The 14,024-nt window shown below is 41.5% G+C and overlaps 1 protein-coding gene and 1 long non-coding RNA gene across 7 annotated transcripts in view; one reads left to right on the forward strand and one right to left on the reverse strand.

Moving 5' to 3' along the window:
* Window positions 1–7,953: 7,953 nt before the first annotated feature.
* On the reverse strand, window positions 7,954–8,585 carry LOC146754105 (uncharacterized). Its single transcript, XR_014939395.1, has 2 exons — window positions 8,514–8,585; window positions 7,954–8,161 (listed from the first exon to the last, which is right to left on the reverse strand). It is a non-coding gene; the product is annotated as an uncharacterized LOC146754105 (long non-coding RNA).
* A 1,552-nt stretch (window positions 8,586–10,137) lies between these two features.
* Window positions 10,138–14,024, forward strand: part of GPBP1 (GC-rich promoter binding protein 1) — a 28,307-nt gene continuing 24,420 nt past the window's right edge. For 2 of the 6 annotated variants that reach the window (XM_015848777.3, XM_085529463.1), the window contains exons 1-3: window positions 10,138–10,179; window positions 10,885–11,871; window positions 12,620–12,687. The gene's annotated coding sequence lies outside the window, so the exon portion shown is untranslated. Of the gene's footprint in view, window positions 10,660–10,884; window positions 11,872–12,619; window positions 12,688–14,024 lie in introns of all 6 variants that reach the window. The other 4 variants (XM_085529461.1, XM_085529459.1, XM_085529460.1 and 1 more) reach the window with 4 other exon arrangements.

Raw genomic sequence — 14,024 nt, forward strand, 5'->3', positions numbered from 1 at the left:
TATTCTTGCGTCTCCTGTTCGAACGGTCACGAATTAGGGAGCAAGGCATTCATGCCGTGCTCTCGTCGATTGCGTACTGAGGCTTAAAAAGATATAACGAGATTTACTATGCAGAGCGTTTTCCGTACTTAAAACTGAATGTGTTATATGTCCAAAGAAATATCTACTCCATTCTTAGTGATACGTTTTGTCCTGTTGCACAAGAAGTGGGAATCAAGCCATCTTCGGCTTGATTGTGGATCCCCAGCTGTTTGAACTTCGGAATTACATATCTCTGCTCCCAGCCGGGACAGTGCCTGCCACACCAACACTGAGCAGCGGTCTGCCTGAGGGCTGTGCATGGCTGCAGGAGAGCTTCAGGTCTCTATCCTGTCCTGAGCACACAGGAGGCTAAATGCTGAGCCCTGACATAAACCTCCTGCTCACAGAGCCCCCACCCAACAACCTCACGCCACCAAAACCTTGCCATGTAACCCAATGCGTTCCACACTCAGCTTTGTGATGTTTATTTAAGAATTGTCATTAAAACATACATTCATCACAACCATCACTCAAACCAACCAAAAAGAATTCCCCACACCATAATCACGGTAAGATCACACTCTCTAGCCCATGCCCCTTACTGAAGAAACGACACATATTCAACACTTAGATGATAAGTTCTTTAGAACTGTTTAATTCTCAGTGTCCAGCACATGTTTTGCCAGTTTCCCATTTATCCTTATCTCAAACCAAGTCCCACACTGGGTGCTGAAAAGGACTGTGCAGTTTCACACCGATGAGCTGCTGAGCTCTGCTGCCTGGCTCTCTCACTCCCTTCTTCTCAAAGGGGAGAAAAGACAATGAAATAAAGGATCAAGAGTTGAGATAAGGACAGAGAGATCACTCATCAGTTGCCATTACAGGCAAAACAGACTTAGCACAGGGGAACGAATATGTTCTATGGCTTATTAGTGACAGACTAGAGCAGTGAGAGCTGGGCTTGCAGACTGTGCAAAGATTCCAAACTGATGTAGGTGTGTAAGTAGTGGGATTCTGTGTGGTTTTATTTATTCTGTTGGTGGCTGTTGCTCCTAGAAACAGAGTAAATTAACTCAGGTCTTATGCTGCTCTGCTGAGTCTACTCCAGTTCCATTATATAAACAATTCAGGTATCTCCGAACTACAGAACAGCCCAAGGTGGAGACACATCTACTCTTGATGTACCAGTGGGAACAACGTTTGCAATGTAAAAATTGCAACAGAAAGGCATTCTGTTGGGAAATTGTTGTCAGTTTCCTGAAAAAGTCACAGTCACAAGCAGGTCCAGCCTCATCCTAGAGTCTGTCTTTCCTTTCTTCCAAAGTTTTATTGGCATATCAGGGATTTATCAGGTTAAAATGAACTATGAGTGACAATGGCTACATCAGATACAATGTGTGTTCTCCCGACATAAAGAAGGAAGGTTTAATACTTTACGGTTATAGTCTTGATAAATTCATCTGGAACAGACCTGCTCAACAGCTTGGTAGCAGTTGTGTTCCCAGTTCCCTTCTTCTGCACTCACTGTTAAGAATACTGCAGAGTTCAAAAGGTTTCAGTTCCAAATCTTCTTTTTTTCCAGCAATACAGCCTGGTATTTCAGTATTCTGCTGGGGAAGAACCAGTGGCCTCCATTTAATTCCAGGACCACTGTCACCATGTGTGGCACAAATACTATCATCTTTTGTCCCAGAGTAAGCTTCCAGCTTCCTGTATCAAGAGTAGGGCAGTGGCAGCCACTGACACTTGATGGCCATCCTTTACTGATGTAATCACATTGCTTTAAAAAGTACCCCACTGGTCTCTTCCAAGGTCCTGATCTCTGTCCTGCACCACTTAGTATAATTTAGAAATATTATTTTCTTTAAGGATAGTATGCCTCATCCTGCATGAAATTGTTCTCTGATATTTGGTTAGTAATTCTTGCTGACTCTGGTTATTTGAGTATCACTTAGAATCAGCTGAGGAAAAAAATGACTGTCCATTGATCCTTGGTCTGCCCTGGTGACTACTTTCTGCTTCTTCCTTTACCTTTGACAAAACCACCTCTTTCCTCATACATCAGCAGCATATCCAGTAACTATATCACTCCAATCTGGATCTTGAGTTCTAATGACAGTGTCCATCACCTTATTTAGTTTATCTGGATCCTCTGTGTACTCTCCTGACATCTCTTTCCATGCTTATAAATCTGCCACTGCAAATAACACTTTCACCATTACTAGTCTGTTGGCTCCTAACAGCTTCCTCAAAGGCACCTGTACAACCCCTAGAGCCCTTGGCATGTTTGTCCTGCTGTACGACTTAAATCGTCTCTTTCTTGCTGACTTACTTCATCCTCTTGCTGTCATCTTCCTCTGAACCTAGGTTTAGTTTAAAATCTGTTTCATTTGTGCTTGACTGCCCTAAACTTGAACTAAGTTCACTTCTCTGTATTTCTCTTTGTCTTGCCCCTCTTTGCTTTTGTCTGGCCTTGACTGCAGCACCCACCAACCTCTTCTTTTTCACCTTGCATGGTTTACCAATGCTGCAGGGAGAACAGCAGTGTTTATGGAGCTTCACACCATCCTTTTCTAAGACTGGCACTATGTGGTGCCTCAGACAGGGCTGCCACCACCAGCTCAGGATGCCCAGGGCCCTATCCATTCTGGCTTTGAACACCTCCCATGGTGGAGCATCCACAGTTTCTCTGGGCAGCCTGTGTCTGTGCTCCGGAGCTGTGTGAGTAAAGAATTTTCTGCAAATGTCTAATCTTAATATCCATGCTTTTAGTTTAAAACCATTCCCTTTTGTTTTATCACTATCAGACCATGTAAAATGTCAGCCTCTTTCCTGACAGTTAGCTCCCCTCAAATACTAGAAGGCAACAGGGAGGTCTCTCTTGTCACTTCTATTCCTCAGGCTGAACAAGCCCAGCTCCCTGGGCAATGTCCTCCTGCCCTCTGATCATCACCATGGAGCCACTCCATCAGCTCCAAACCTTTCCTGTGCTGGGGCCCCAGGCCTGGATGTGGTACTCCAGGTGGGGCAGAGCCCTCATAAGAGGGGAGAGCAGAATGGGAAAGTCCTCTCCATTGCCCTGCTGGCCACACATTTTTTGTAAATCCCAGGATACTGTTGGCCTTCCAGGCCATAGGCATGCACTGCTGGCTCGTGTCCAGCTTTTCATCTACCAGGACCTTTCTGTCAGCACTGTTCTTAATGTGTTCTTCTCCTAGTCTGGAGAATCCCCATGTGTCTGGGATTGCCCCAAACAGAAGAACCTTCCCCATCTTTTCCAAGGACCTATGATGGTGATGAGACTCCTCACTCCCCATGGGGGATGGGCATGGGGATGAGCCTTATGCATCCTAAGGACTTTGATTTCTCCAAGAAGGTCAACCTCCTTAATAAGGCAGCTTTCTGATTTTCTGGTTAGCCCAACACATCTGCGCGCTGTCATATGATTTCACATGTGATATAACTGACAGCAACTGTTAGCCAGCTATGTGTAGAAAAACATGACCAAGTACTTCCCCTATATGCCTTACTGCTGGGCAAGGAGGAGCTTTTTAAGGAGATAAGGTTGTGATTAAGTTGTAAACAATTAAAAGCATGACAAATTACAATTTGTGGTAAGTACAACATTGCACCTTACTAATTTTCATTCTATAACATCAGCATATTTGTCACATTACAGGAAGGAATAACACTGTTTTCTTCAGTGTCTCCCAGAATGCTATAAGCACAGCCATAACAGCGACCATAATTTTAACAGTATTTGCAGGAAAGTTGATTTTACTTATGAAAGTAATGCTACTAGGCTTTCTGGCAAAGTTGTTCTTGTTTTGGAAGGAATAAGGAGGAATGTTTCCTAAACAGGAAGCACAGTACTTTTGTTTTGGGGGTGTTTTGCCCATTTCCTTTAAGCCAAGTGATAATAATTAGCAAATTCATGAGAAATAGCATCACTATCTTTCAGAAAGTTCACAGAGATAAACAAGTAATTATATACGCAAATGTGTGAATTGAGGCACAGAAAGGCTGAAAAACCCAGCCAAAGCCTGATGCATGATCAATGGCAGATGTGAAAACCAAAACAAGAAAACGCTGATGTAAAGGAATAGCTTAATCTCCGTAGACTGAAGTTTGCATTTCAGCAGTTCAACATTCTGACTCATTTTCTCCTTATTTACTATAATAGGGCTTTCTGATAGTAACATGCAAAAATGCCACTCTGTGAGACTGTGAGTATAGCATTTGTTGGTTAGGAGTCGGGTCAGAAATCTCTCAATTCCCAGTTCTGAAGGATTGAAAGAGGATGCCTGCAAAACTTGTTCAGTGGGATCCGGAAAAGCAGTAAATTATGTCTGTGTTGTATGTATGTATATGTTTAAGATCAGGGAGGAATTATTCTATTGATTAGACCAGTTAAGATAGCTGAAAAGATGCTGACAGATGTTTGTACATGTAATTTCTTTATCAGGTTTATCTATGAAAATAAATTACACCTATTTTGGGAAAGTTTTCTGAAAGTAGTATCTGTGGCAACTGCACATAGCTTAAAAAACACAATAATTAGTATGTTGAATTTGAGTAAAACCTGCAGAAAACTGTTTTGTTAACTTTAATAAGATGTGAAAATTTCTAAAATTAATTTAGTCATTAAAAATTGAGGGAAATAAACTGTTAAGTTGGTCTCCATACTGATTTTAATAGGAAAATAATGATAATAATAATTAAAAAAAAGGCATACATTGATTTGGCATTGACATGAACCTACATCAAAACATGATATTTGTTTGGGTTTCATTATGTGTGGATCCTATTGTCACACTGGTTATTTGGTTTCTTTTTGTCAAAACTAATGAGCTCTAAGTTCATAAATGAACTAGATGCATTCTAGAGAAAACAAGATTTTCATTTTGTAAAAGAAAAAAAAAGTTAAGGTAAAGATAAATAGCCATGAAAAACAGTAATATGTTCCACTTATCATTTTTTTTCAACTAGTTCCTTTTTCATCAAGATTGTACTTTGTGATATATAATTCCTAGTTTGAGTAGTGACATTTATAACAGTGGGTATTCGTTAGCCATTGCTTCACTTCCCTGGGAGAATCAGGGCAAAAGCTGAATGTGTTTGAGATTTACTTGCTTATTATTTCTAGCAAAATGTTGAGTATGATTTTATCCTCAAACAGAATAAATACCACATAGACTGCATTGAGCCAGGGCACATTTGAAGAACAGTTGCACCCTTTTGACATCTATTAGCTGGGTAATTTGCTAAGATACTGCAGCTTAATGTAGAAAGCCATTACAAATAATTTTATAGAGCCCTTGGTTTAATATTACCCGGTGTTTTTTTAGAACTGTAGTAGAGATGGATGTTTTTACTGACACAAAGGGAAAGTTACTGGTGCGGCAATTTTTGATTGCACTACAGATGAAAAAACGAGTTGAAGACATAATTCATTTAAAATCTTGATGCTTAATAGCATTTTCACCTTACATTTAGTATAGCAACAGGATGTTCTCTGGGTTCTTATAATAGCTTTTAAAACACTTCAGTTATTCCATGTAGATACAGTAATCTTTAGAAAGATAAAACGATAAATGTATCATTCTAAATATGTATCTCACTGTTGCTTCAAATTATGAATTCAGCCGTGCTGAAGTCTTGTGCAGCCTGAATGCCGATCCCATCAAAGTCAGTGCTAGTTTTTATATTAAAGTTCGTGATAAAAGAACAAGTCTGCAAACTCTTATATTCTAGTTTTTGGACATGTTTAGCACTTGCTGTCTGTACTGGAGTGCACTGGATACTGAGATGCTTGGAGCTCTTAAAAAATCAAACAATTAAAGGCTACAAATACTATGATGCAAATAATAAAGTTTATTCAATACGTTTAAATTCCAATACCTTATGAATCTAAACAGACTCACTGAAATCCTGAAACAACTGGAAAACCATCTTACCTTCCTTTCCTTGAAGAGATAAGAGATACTAATAGATGAGCACAAACTTTATACTTTCATTCATCCTGTTGATGCAAATGATAGTGACTGGATGTTGCTATGTATGTTTGTATAATGCTTATATCCTTAGGTTTTGTTCCTTAAAATGTTTACCGTTGTGAACATGCACCTGAAAGATACTTAAATCTTGGAAACAAAGACTGTTTGTTGGCCCGTGTTTGTCATGACAAATTCTTTCTGACCTTGGAACCAGACTTAACTCTCCTGTTGAGAAAAATGCAGGTTAGAACAAGGTTTTGGTGTTGATATCTGGCAGACATTTTCTGTCTAATTTTTAAATCTTGGGCTCACTGCACCTGAAACTTCCTGTATCGAATCTGTATTACTAAGGTTTCAAACCTGCTACATAAATATTTTATCTGCCTGCTTCCTTTGGTTGAGATTGATTGTGTACTTGGCACACTGAGTTTTTTGTACAGCGTAAATTATTTTATACATACTGGAGTGACAATGAAGTGTGTGATAGTAAATAACAAAATATATTTTCATGCTTTGTTTTTATTATTTGCCATATTAAGTTTTTGAGTGCGTGTTTGCGTATATATCTTGTATTCTACACTGAGAACAGACTAAAAGCAAAGACATTCCCAGTGTTTGCCAAAATACACTTTTTAACTTCTGGCCTCATACTTCATCCCAGCAACAAAATTTGTGAGCAAATGATTTGGTTTTAAATTTGTGACAACTTTTTTTTCATATTAAAATGAGCTCTAAGACCTGTGCACCTGTATTTAGGTATGAATGGATGTTACTTGGTGGGAATTCAATTTTTTCTGCTTTCATTTCTGAGCATTTCTAGTAGATTTCTGGTGCATTGTTTTTACTGAGTACTTTTACAGACTAATAAAGACAATACCCAACTGTGGCATTAACCTACACTACCTATCTCTTAACTCCGAGTATGTCATTTGTTCTACACTGGTCTGAATCTTAAATTGCATACAGTATTGAGAATATTAATGTTGAATGGAGGTGTTAAATGCATTTTTTCACTCATCATATTACCAGAGATACCTCTGGCATTCAAGTAGTTCTTAGCTTCATTCCTAGAAGTCAGCCATTGTCAAAATTCCGTATTAGTTCAGTTACCCTTTGCTTGTATTATGGTTTAGGTATACAAACACGTGTAAGTATCTGTGATAAACATCTGAGTTTTTATTTTATTCCTAGTTTGAGGTTGGATATTAGGAGAAATTTTCTTTCTCATAAAGACCGGCAAGGCGTTGGCATGGACTTCTATGGGAGGTGGTGGAGTGACCATCCGTAGAGATGTTCAGGAATCACACAGATGTGGCACTGAGAGTCATGGTCAGTAGGCATGGTGGGTATAGTCTGATAACTGGAGCTGATGATCTCTTTTACAACCCTGATGATTTTATGAATCTGTCAGTTTGCTCTGCAAAAGAGAATTGTTCATACAGAGATAGTGCTCTTTCTTTTTTTCTCTCTCACCATCACTCTTTCTCTTCATTTGCATCTCAAATGTCATCTTAACTTCCTACAGTGGTTTCCACAACAGAAGTGTTCAGTTCCGCTTACTTAGTTTCAGAAACTGTTTTCATTAAAGTTAAATCAGTTTAATTCTTTACCTTCTAGTACCTGATATTAAATGTCTATTGCTTGAGGCGAGATGTTTGTTAGCATGGTATATCATATTTGTGTGCGGATAGCAGCAGATTTACCTCCCAGTGTATCCAAGTCATTGCAGGTTCTCATGGAGTGGATGACACCAAGGCCTTTATCTGTTTTATCTTACTAAATGTAAGCAACACAGAGCAGTTTTAATTTCTGTGTTCTGAGTAACAATGGAGGCATCGCAGTCAGAAATGACAGTGCTGAGATGATAGATCTGGAACGCTGATTTATACTTTTACATGAAAAATTAGGAAAGTTGTTTAAAAAACCAAACTATGAATTCATTTTATTTGCATTATTTTTATTATACACAGTGTGCTTTCTGTAAGTGATCATCATTTTAGGCAGTGGCTCTTTAATATTTCTCAGTACCTGAAGTGCTAATAGGAAGCAGTAGGATGGAGTGGAGAGCTATTGGCAAGAGAGGCAAACACTGGAGGGAGCAGCCTGTGCATTATGAGTCTTCTGGTACAGCTGGTTTCAGGGATCTGGAAAATGAAGTAGATGCTGAAGAGCTTCAAGCCTGCAATTCAGTGTCATCAGTGAAGTAATATCTGTAAAATGCATTTCTTTCTAAATTTGTGGTCTGGGTTTTTACCCACTCCTTTATGATCTCTGTTCCTAGGTTGTGGTAAGCAGAACAAAAGCAAATGCTGTGTTTAAATTATCTTTGATGCTTTAAAGTGTTCTCAGGTGCAAAACCATATTGGTCTGATGACTCTTCTGAGGCCATTACCCTCTTCTATGCTATCCATACTTCCAGGTACAATTTGGCTTCAGAAGACTAAATAAATATATTTTGCTACAAAAATTGCTAAAAGTACTGCTTGATAAATTTACCTGTCTGGTGATCATCTGTCTTCTTGCTCTTCGTGACTGATAGACATGAAGACACCAGAATGACATCCTGGCTTGTATCAGGAATGGTGCGGTGAGCAGGATTAGGGAAGTAACCTTTCCCCTGTACTCAGCATTGGTGAGGACCTACCTGGAGTACTGTGTTCAGTTTTGGGCATCTCAGTACAGAAAGGACATTGAGGTGCTGGAGCAGGTGCAGAGAAGGGCAACAAGGCTGGTGAATGGCTTGGAGAATGTGCCCTGTGAGGAGAGACTGAAGGAACTGGGGCTGTTTAGTCTGGGGAAAAGGAGGCTGAGGGGAGACCTTATTGCTCTCTTCAGATACCTGAAAGGTTCATACAGCGAGAGTGGGGATGGTCTCTTCTCACTGGTGGCGGACGACCATGCGAGGGGAAATGGCCTCAAATTGCACCAGGGTAAGTTTAGGTTGGATCAGGAAAACATCTTTACAGAAAGGGTTGTTAAGCACTGGAATAGGCTCCCCAGGGAGGTGGCTGAGTCACCATCCCTGGATGTGTTTAAACACCGTTTGGATGTGGTGCTCAGGGACATGATTTAGCAGAGGGTTGTTAGGGTAGTATGGTTAGGTTATGGTTGGACTCGATCTTGAAGGTCTTTTTCAACTTCAGCGATTCTATGATTCTTCATTGGTGAAGAAATACATGAGTTCTATCAGTTTTCCCAATGGCTATCAAGAGTTTGCTGTGGATATTGATACTGATGTGAATATAGTCCCAAAGAGGAAATAGGAGGCTCACATCTGAACATCTCAAACTGAAACCTATTGGGAGAGTTGATACAGGTGAATCTATGGTCTCATGCTGATTGTCACAGTGCTCTCCTGGCACCTGCGGTGTGAACAGGCTGCAGAGCCAGAGGATGCTGTGCAGAGTGAAGACTTCAGCCATAACTCACCTGCATGCACTGAAAGATCATTTCAGATCATCACTAGTGCCTCTGGTGCACGTTGTCAGGGTGCACTGACAGTGCTTTACTGACCCTCTGTGCTTGGAGTTACCTCTCAGTTTGATTTCCTAATCACCGCTACCCATTATCTGAGTTTGTTTGTTTATTTATTTATGTGCTTGTTAGTTTGTTTGCTAAGGGCAGAATTTTCTCTCACCTCTCTACTTTCCCACGTTCTCAGTTACTTTTTGCTTTCTAACGATTTTATTTCTGGAAGTGTGTGGAAGCGGCTGAGATGCACGCAGGGGACGCGCCTTCCTTTCCTTCTTCCCTTCCCCCCTCCCTTCCCTTCCCTTCCCTTCCCTTCCCTTCCCTTCCCTTCCCTTCCCTTCCCTTCCCTTCCCTTCCCTTCCCTTCCCTTCCCTTCCCTTCCCTTCCCTTCCCTTCCCTTCCCTTCCCATCCCTTCCCTTCCTCAGTACAGGCTGCGATCGCTGTCGCCGCGCCCCGTGACGTGGTGGCTGGGAAGCCCCGTGGGCGTGGCATGGCGCGCCTATCGCAGGGGATTCCCCCGCCCCCCCCCGGAACGTTCGGGATCGCTGCAGTGACGTCACCTCACGGGAATCCCAGCTCGGCCGCCCAGCCCCGCCCCGTGCTCCCGCGGGGTCGCGACAGCTCTCGCGAGGTTTGGTGGCGCGGAGCGTTGCGGTTCGGAGCGGCGCCATTTTGGGATCTAGGCGAGCGGTGTGTGTGTATGTGTGTATGTGTGTATGTGGCTACGAGCGCGGTGCGCTCCCGTCCGTGGCCCCACGGCTCTCGGGGCGGAGGGCGCGGGATGTCGGGCCCAGGGCGGCCCGGCGGCGGGCAGCAGGACTTTGGGGAGGGAAGGAGGAGGAGAAGAAGGAGCAGGCGGCAGCGGCAGCGCGGGGGGACCGGGGCGGTACTGCCGTGAGGGGCGCGGGGCCGCCCCGCTCCCTCCCCCTCCGCGGGGCCGCTGAGAAGGGAACGGCCGGTCCGGGCCTGCAGCCGGGCAGCACAGCCCGGCCTGGTGCTGGTCGCCATAAGGGCCTCGTGTTGCTGGGTGTCCCGCGGCCGGGAATCCCCCGCCGCTGTCTGGTACCGCGGAGTCCCCTCGCGGGGCAGTGCCTCCTGCAGTTCTGTCCGTCCCCAATAAAACAAGGAATGCCCCTTCCTTCTGGGTTGCCGTCTGCTCGTCAGAGCGAGGTGGCTGCCCGCGGCTCGCAGAACGGCAGCGAAGCGTTAGAGCTGCTGCGTGCTCCGGTCAATGAATGCTCGCAGTTTGTGCGAGTGCCGGCGCTCAGCTCAGCCAGCCGGGGTGCCGCGTGCTGACCGCGTGCGCGTTGGTGGGGGCTGAGATGTGGCGGTCTGTGCAGCGCCGGCTCTGAATCCTGAACGGATAAGCGATGACTCTGGTTCTTCTTCCCGTAGGCATTTAGCGTTACGGTGAGCCCCAGGAGTCGGAGCCTTTTGCCTCAGCTGTTGGTGTTGGGAGGAGGAGCGGCGGCAGCCGATCAACCGCAGCTGCTTTCTCTCAAAACGGAGAAACACTGGACGCTGTTGGGGATTACTTGTCCGAGTGCTTCCTCCTGAACAGCCTTCAGAAGCAGTCAGTGGACGGCGCGGAAGAGATTGGGAGTTCCAAGTCCTCTTTGTGGAAGTGCAGAGGATCTCACCTTCAGACACACAGTATGGATACACGGCTGAGTTCATCAAGTTCGGAACGTTTTTGCTATCCGATAAAGTGCTTTTAGGTTTATAGGCATTTTTTTCCTTCTGAGCACCCTCTACAACTGGATTTTTAGGCTGTCTCCAGGTCAGATACAGTCTGAGTCACTGTATGGACATTATTGAAAAGTTCCATGGCAGATATTATTACCCTTATATTATTTTTTAGATTTTCTTACTTAGCCTTTTGCAATTATGCAGTGCAACCTATTTTCTAAATGAAGAATCTAACAGAAATCTGTTTATCTTTTTTCTCTTTATTTAATTTTTTGGAAAAACATTATTGCCAATAAGCAATATGGCGGTATCTAGATAGCTGCTGTTTACAGATGCTTCTGTTACTTAGAATGAAGACGTGTTCCTCAGTTCAGATGTGAAATTTGGATTTTCAGCTTTACAGAAGTATATATATTTCGTTTGGAGCTGATGGTTCTCATAGTGATATGTTCATGGAATAGACAACAGAAAAAGCTTTCAAAGAAAAAGACAAACTTTTTGAGTTGGGAGACTTGGTAGATTTTGAAATCTGTAAGCAAGAAGGATGGGTAGCTGATTCCTGTGAGGTCAAATCTATGTCAAACAGCTACAAATGTAGTATCAACAAGAACTTGGGGTATTATCTCAAGGGAAACAAACTGGAAAAAGATAAATCGTGTGGAGCTAACACCTTGTGCGGTCCTTTTGGATTAGGTAAGTATTGTGTTTGTATGTCAATTTACACTTAAACACCAGTAGAATGTTTAAATCAGTGCCTTTAACTGTATGGAGGATGAACTTTTGTTGTTTTATTTTTTGTTAATGTTGAAAACAGCTAGCAGAATCTGTTTTTCATTTGCCATTTTTTATAATATTTGGAATGTCTTTGAAGAATACATGCCCTACTATTACACGAGCAATTTGTAAGCGTGTGATTTTTTATTTTTTTATTTTTTTTTATTTCTGTGCGATTATAAAATAAATACTTCTAGGCAGAATCTGTAAGTAATGTAACACCTCCTAAACTTGAAAGTGAGCTATTACACTTATTGAGCAAATCTGCTGAGTAACTTGTCTTCCAGTTTTCTTTAGACGTGTTTACAGCATGAAAGTAGTGATAATTTAGCTTTGTTTTTTTGTTAGCTTTCCACTATTCTTTGTTAAGTATGGAAGCCAATTATTTACTACCTATGCAGTCTGACATTTTAATGTATTGTTAAGTTTGTGTTCAAAGTAGCTTCCTGTTCTGTAATGGGAATGAGTCTGATTTGAAACTATAACAAAAAAAGTAAACCCACTTTGGGAACGGTTCAAAACCAAGATATATTGGCTAGCTAACAAATTTCACAGGTTACTGTTAAATGTTCTGCTGCCATCTCCCCCTCTAGTAGTTAAATGTTTCTTGATGTAGGTGCAGCTTAAATGTGGAAATTAATATAGATTGATTGTATTTTCTTTGCAGGTTTGTGCTCGACTGAATCGATACTACTTAAAAGAAAATTAAGATGGACAGAACAACTTAATTCAAAAGTTAGTGGTAATTTTATTAAATAAAACTCCTCTTTACTGATTAATCATAAAGCTTGAAACAAAGCATTATTAGGTAGACTATAAACTCAGTATCTGGTAAAGGTGGTAGATTTATTGTAGTCATTACCTTTTCAAAAGTTTGTCAGAGCTTCTGCAATGCTAAAGTATGAATACTGAGCTCATAAAATACCTACCCTCAGTAAGGACATTGCAAAAATGTTTGGGCAGATGACATGCTGTAGCTGGTAGAGGAGTAATTTTAATCTTGGGAAACTGTTGAAGGATTACCTTTTTTTTTTTTCCCCCTTTTTTTCCCTATTTATTTATTTATTTATTTATTTATTTATTTATTTATTTATTTTCCCTATAGCTTTTTATTTTGACCACAAATGAAAGAGTTGCATCTGAACAGTTTTCTCAGTGTCACTTCACTAGTTTACTAGTTCTGTTTCTGTGTGGTGTCTTCTGGGTATCCAAAAGTTGATAGAGCTTCAGCATTTCGCATTCTTCTTTTGAATGGTGTTGCTGTTCTAATATTTAAACTTCCATTTCAGTTTTGCTGTTTTGAAAATACGTAAACTTTGGAGATGAATGGGAATCTGTTTCAGTAATCTCTTGTGGCTGTGGCCCGGGGCTTTTCTGCATTGAGTCTTTTAGTGTGGTTGTTGATTGAGTGAATGAATTGAGCCACATGTGAAGAAGCCAAACCAACTGAGAAGGATTTTCTTCATTCCTTTAGATGAAGTAGTCTGTGTTTTGCTTGAAACCGCTTGGTGAATGGAAAGAGTTCAGGCTTAAGTGTCCATTTCATTATATTTTGTCTATTATGTGCCCACAAGCATAGCAATACAAGTACTCATTCTTAAGTAATACAAGAAGTGAATTCTACTTTATTTTTCAAGCCATTACTTTTCAATGCTATGATAAACTTTTACCTCTTAATAGGGAGAGTGGAGGAGGGATGGGTCTTGCTGAAATTCCCCTCTGAGTATTTGGAACTGCATCTTTATCTAGTCTCTACTGGATATTTTGGAGATTTAGCTTTTTAGCTTTATTTAATTATCTCTCCAGATCTTTCTGACTGCTGGTAGGATCATTTTCACAATTTTAATGCTTGGAAAGTGCAGTTGTATTTGACAAATTCATGTGCGCCTTATGACTATGCCCTTGTAGCCAGAGCTAGATTCATACAAGGGCTGCTCAGAAAGCAGTTCGTCCCATTTGACTGTGTTGGCTCACAATGTCAGAGGCGGATGTTAGTAGTGTGGCAGGAGAGGTTGAACCTTCTGGCTGATAATCCATTTCATGTTGTTGCTGTGTGAAATAGCATCTGACAT

Source organism: Coturnix japonica, chromosome Z, assembly GCF_054131305.1.
Source record: "Coturnix japonica strain WE chromosome Z, WE-NBRP24, whole genome shotgun sequence".
Taxonomy (NCBI): domain Eukaryota; kingdom Metazoa; phylum Chordata; class Aves; order Galliformes; family Phasianidae; genus Coturnix; species Coturnix japonica.